Genomic DNA, 5,579 nt, shown 5'->3' with positions numbered 1-5,579 from the left:
TGGACTTTGCTTTGTCTCCTCTGACGTTGGACTTAGGACAGCTCTACTGATGATCGTTCTTTACACTAAAAGACCAATTAGATTAAGTGCCTGTTGCACACGACAGACAAGAAGAGATCATCCTTGCAGCAACGCTCCTTTCTTGCCAAAAAACAACCGGCTTTTTAGTGACCGTGGAGCTACACTCTGACGTCCCCTGCCAAGAACCTCCTCTACTGAGGATTGGTCTAAAGATCATCCCACCCATCCAGTAACATGGTATGACCTCACTGTGTGAGGGAAATGCTCGGGGATGTGTTTATCCTGCCAGGAACATGGTCCCAGGCGTTCCCCTTGCCAAGGAGGGGGCTGCAGAGGCCCACAGAACTGGGAGCAAAGGCTGCCCTAGCCCAAGGCAGATGGCTCTGTGCTGAGCATCCTGCAGCAAGGTAGAAATGCAGATAGGGTTGGCTGGTAATGTATGGAGAATATGCATCAGCTATAATTGGGTAAAACACTGTTTCCCCTCCCCAGGACTACCCTTCCTGCCCCAAGGATATTTTCCTAACTCCCAATCTGAGAAGGATTTATGTGCCATGCAACCCTCAGTTGCTTCCCTCCTAAGGAGGGTGATAGATTGGAGTCAGTCCAAGTCAAGGGTCCAAGTACATCCAGAACCACTGCACAGGCTCAGAACAAGCCCACACAAAGAGCTCTCATTAGATGCTCTGGAGAAGCAGGGCTGAGAAATGCAAGGTTATGTTTATGCTATGAAATAACCCCCCTGTGGCAGTTTTCCGTTCCGTAAGCCTTCAGAAGAGCTGTGCAGAGATGGCTTTGAACCACCTAGCTCTTTCTGCCTCCAGACATGACACCAAGCCCTCATTTTCCGGTCTCTCCCATCTATCTATATCCACTTCTCATTGTACAGTAAGACTTTAAAACTCCATGACCAGGATGATCTTTTTGCCCTGTGCCTGCACTGTGGCGTGGGGCTTGCTCTATCTTTGAAGATCAAAGTGACTACAAAAACGCAAAGAAGTAAGACCTTTAAGCATTGAGCTCTGTAAGGGGTTTCTGCTTTTTCCCAGCCCTCAGATGCAGTCTGCTTAAACTGCCTGGGAAGACGTGGCAGCTAGAGAAATTAGTATTTCTGCGCTGGGGAATTGTCTTCGGGATCAGAAAAGGAATGGAATTTCTCACTGTCTGAAATCCTCAGGGATGAAACACATTTCAAGATAAAAGGCTGCTCTGGAAAAGTAAGACTGAATGTCCTGTTCTAATAATATCTATAGGGGAAGTTTCTGACTTCACTCAAAAACATAAGAAACCTATACATTTTCCACATGAAATGTCATTGAAATCAGCTCTACTTTTTTTCATTGACACTTTTGATCAGAAAAGCATTTAGCAGGAAATATCTCCAGCAGTTCTCAGGAAGATCTCTGCGGGCCCTCACACTGGCTCCCTTGGAAAGATGCAGGATAAACAAGGTGGGACCCACATATTATGGGACAGCGAGGCAAGAGGGAAGCTAGAAGTACTGTGGAAATTTTGATTGATTTGTAGGACTTTGCTTGGCAGGGTATTGGAGCTCTACTGAGACTGGAAGAAATATCATCCCACATTTTAGACTTCTGCTGCAGGGAGCCATGGGTGGAGGGAGTAGGAGGGCAACATCGTGTGTACTTGGCTTCAGCTCTTTTTTGGGGGCAAAAACATGAAATTCCCTTACAGCTGACTGCTCCCCAGGAACGTAAGTTTGCTCCTCAGGGATACTGCACAAGTGCTATGGAAAATAAATCTATTGAGAGTTATTAAATGCAAAGGAATAACTTGTTGGTCAGGATGTCCCTGAATTGCATGAAGCTGTCAGCTGAGACTAAGGTGAAAGGAGAAGACTGCATATATGCTTGCCCTGATCTGCTACTCTTCCCATGGCAGGTGCTTTTGGCCACTGTCCTTACTGGATTCTGAGCTAGACAGATCTATTGGAAATCACTGGACAACCACTCCAGCTCAGCACCACTGCTAAATGATCTCAGTTTACAGAACTGCTCTTCCTTCGGTTTGAGTCCTCAGATATGCACAGATAATCACTGCCAGGCAGCTTGAAGGAAATCCTCCTAAGTTGTTCTTAATTGCAGTCTCAGGTGCAGGAAGCAAATTTCTATTCTGGCTGATCAATGCCCACTTCAAATTTAAGGTCCTCAACTGCACAGCTGAAGTATAAGTGTCTTTTGAGCAGACCCTATCTCCACTTGGAGCTGTGAGCGCCAACTCCCTTCTCGGCTGCTGTATGAGGTTACAGTGATCTTTAAAAACCTCTTTTAACCCAGAAGCTGGGCCTGGCTTGAGGAGGAGATAACATTTCTGTACGCAGTGATGCAAGAGCTATATACATGAAACATAGCAAGGAAGCACAGCAACAGAATTGCTCCTGTGATGTAGCTGCTGCTACCCAAAGGACACGTGCAAGCACATGCCTCTGCACACCTCCCACAGGTCCCCTCAGCCCCAGCATGCTACAGGCACATAGACCCATGATGAATTTAGAATCACATACAATTATGGTATGAAGCCTGAAATAGTCTGAAGAGCATTTATCTAGTCTAATGAATGTTTGTCTAGTCCAAGCCCCCAGGAGAAGGGCAGAGGTTCACAACTCAAGTGTGCGTTTATCTAAAATAGAAACAACCCGCCTGGAGTAACACTGGGAAAGCCCCCTGCCCTGCCTGAAGCCTTGCATGTGGCTTCATGAATGGGAGATAAAATGCGGGCATCCCAGACCTGCAGATCTGTGCTTTGGCATTGATCAGCCAGAAGTGCCCTTTGGCTAACCCCAAACGTTGCCTCTCTTGTCTCTCCATGTCCCTGGGCCTGACTTCTCTGCCCTAGAGGAAGAGAGAGCCCTTGGCAACCAGATGTTAAAACCTGCCACTGCTTGTCCCGAGGAGCAAAATAAGAAATATTCCAAAAGCCCGAAATAGTTAATGGGGCACAGCCCTTGCACCATATCTGTGAGGGAAGAAGGTTCCTTCTTCTCTCTACTTCTCCCTCCTGTCTTAAGCATCGAAGAATGGAGAGCAGCTGCATTTGTATGGACTGAAACAAAAGAATTAAGTTCAAATGTCTGACATTTTAGGAATAAGTCATTGCAATAGAAACCAAACCCATGCTGGATTTCCAGTTCTACCCCACACTTGGATAGTGATTTCCAGCACAACAAAAAGGATCTTGCCTGAGTAGTGACTGCAGGCTCCGTTTCCAATTCGGCAGTCTAGGTATTAAGAGCCTGTTGCCACAGACGCACATAAGCTCAGTACCAACTTCAAAACCTGTGGGAAGTTAAGTAAGCGTACACCATCAGCAGCCACATCATGAGAAGCAACAGAGTTCCTTAGTTTAAAGCTTTTCAGCATGTCTACCAAGTACCATAGCATCAGTATTGCTTCAAAACCATGAATTTTCTCTTAAATAGGTACAACAGTGAAATGAAGGCAATGAAGTCAATGACAGACTCCAAGACAAATCAGTAAGAGAAGGGAAAAATAAACTGAGAAGTAAAAGCAAGAAGGGTAGGAGGCTTCTGCAATCATATTCGTGCAATGCCAAGTCTCCTCCTGGAGGTCATCACTAAGCATCTGGAGGACAAGAAGGTGATCAGGAGTAGTCAGCATGGATTCACCAAAGGGAAATCATGCTTGACCAATCTGATAGCCTTCTATGACGGAATGACTGGCTGGGGAGAGGAGGGCAGAGCAGTGGATGTTGTCTCCTTGGACTTCAGCAAGGCTTTTGACACTATCTCCCATCACGTCCTCCTAGGTAAGCTCAGGAAGTGTGGGCTAGATGAGTGGACAGTGAGGTGGGTTGAGAACTGGCTGGATGGCCGAGCTCAGAGGGTTGTGGTGAATGGCGCAGAGTCAAGTTGGAGGCCTGTGGCTAGTGGTGTCCCCCAGGGGTCAGTCCTGGGTCCAGTCTTGTTCAATGTATTCATCAATGACCTGGAGGAAGGCACAGAGTGCACCCTCAGCAAGTTTGCTGATGATACTAAACTGGGGGGAGAGGCTAACACACCAGAAGACCGTGCTGCCATTCAGAGGGACCTGGACAGGCTGGAGAGGTGGGCGGAGAGGAACCTCCTGAAGTTCAACAAAGGCAAGTGCAGGGTCCTGCACCTGGGGAAGAATGACCCCATGCACCAGGTCAGGTTGGGGGTTGACCTGCTGGAAAGCAGCTCTGCAGAGAAGGACCTGGGAGTCCTGGTGGACAACAAGTTGACCATGAGGCAGCAATGTGCCCTTGTGGCCAAGAAGACCAGTGGGATCCTGGGGTGCATGAGGCAGAGTGTTGCCAGCAGGTCGAGGGAGGTGATCCTGCCCCTCTCCTCAGCCCTGGGGAGGCCTCACCTGGAGTACTGTGTCCAATTCTGGGCTCCCCACTACAAGAGAGACATGGCACTCCTGGAGAGTCCAGCGGAGGCCTACAAAGGTGGTTAGAGGGCTGGAGCACCTCTCCTCTGAAGAAAGACTGCAAGAGCTGGGCCTGTTCAGCCTGGAGAAGAGAAGATTGAGAGGGGATCTCATCAACGTGTACAAGTATCTGAAGGGGGAGTGTCAAGAGGATGGGGCCAGGCTCTTCTCCGTGGTGCCCAGCAACAGGACAAGAGGCAACGGGCACAAACTGAACCACAGGAAGTTCCATCTGAACCTGAGAAAAAACTTTTCTCAGGAGTGAGCCCTGGAGCAGGCTGCCCAGAGAGGTAGTGGAGTCTCCTTCGCTGGAGATATTCAAAAGCCGTCTGGATGTGATCCTGGGCAATATGCTCTAGAGGTCCCTGCTTGAGCAGGGAGGTTGGACTAGATGATCTCCAGAGGTCCCATCCAACCTAAACGATTCTGTGATGTCAAATATTCTTAAGTCTCAGAAGAACAGGGTAGAGGGAAAATGAGAGTAATGGAATACTTGTTTTTTCAGGGCCTGATGAAGTACCTTAAAGGTAATGGAGATCCCTTCCCAGACTACAGCAGCTCTGGATGAGGCACAGCCACCTGAAGTGCCTACAGAAGCCAAACAGAGCATGTGGAAACATGATTCAAACTAATTATCAAAATGAAGTAGCTGGAAAGAGTGTGGTGCTCTAACATCCACACCTGTTCTGCGAGAAACATAGTGGTTATGCTAATCATTAAATCATGGTTAAATGCAATGCCTCCTCCACAACAAGAAACTCCCATCATTAGAAAGTAGAAGTGTAGGAGGGAAAGGCCTTGTTTAACAAGAAGGGAGCGTTTAATCATTGATTTATGAGGCGGGGTAGGTCCACGATGAGAAGTTATGAAAAGAACACACTGGAGCACATGTGCCTCATTCTCACTCATGCATGTACAAACCTCCTGATGACCAACATTTACTCAGCTGTTGCATAACCAGAAAAGATCTATACAGAAGAGAAGGAATGAAGACCCTATAACCTTAAATTCTTTGTTTCTAAAGTTATTCTGTCAGATCATCATTGGTTTTGCCTTGTAATTTCAAGGATACGCTGAGCTAAAGAGGGATAGAAATAAGGCTGAGGACAGAACAACTGGATTTTC

This window comes from Struthio camelus, chromosome 3 (genome assembly GCF_040807025.1).
Source record: "Struthio camelus isolate bStrCam1 chromosome 3, bStrCam1.hap1, whole genome shotgun sequence".
Classification (NCBI taxonomy): Eukaryota; Metazoa; Chordata; class Aves; order Struthioniformes; family Struthionidae; genus Struthio; species Struthio camelus.
Note: the sequence above shows the minus strand (reverse complement) of the source record.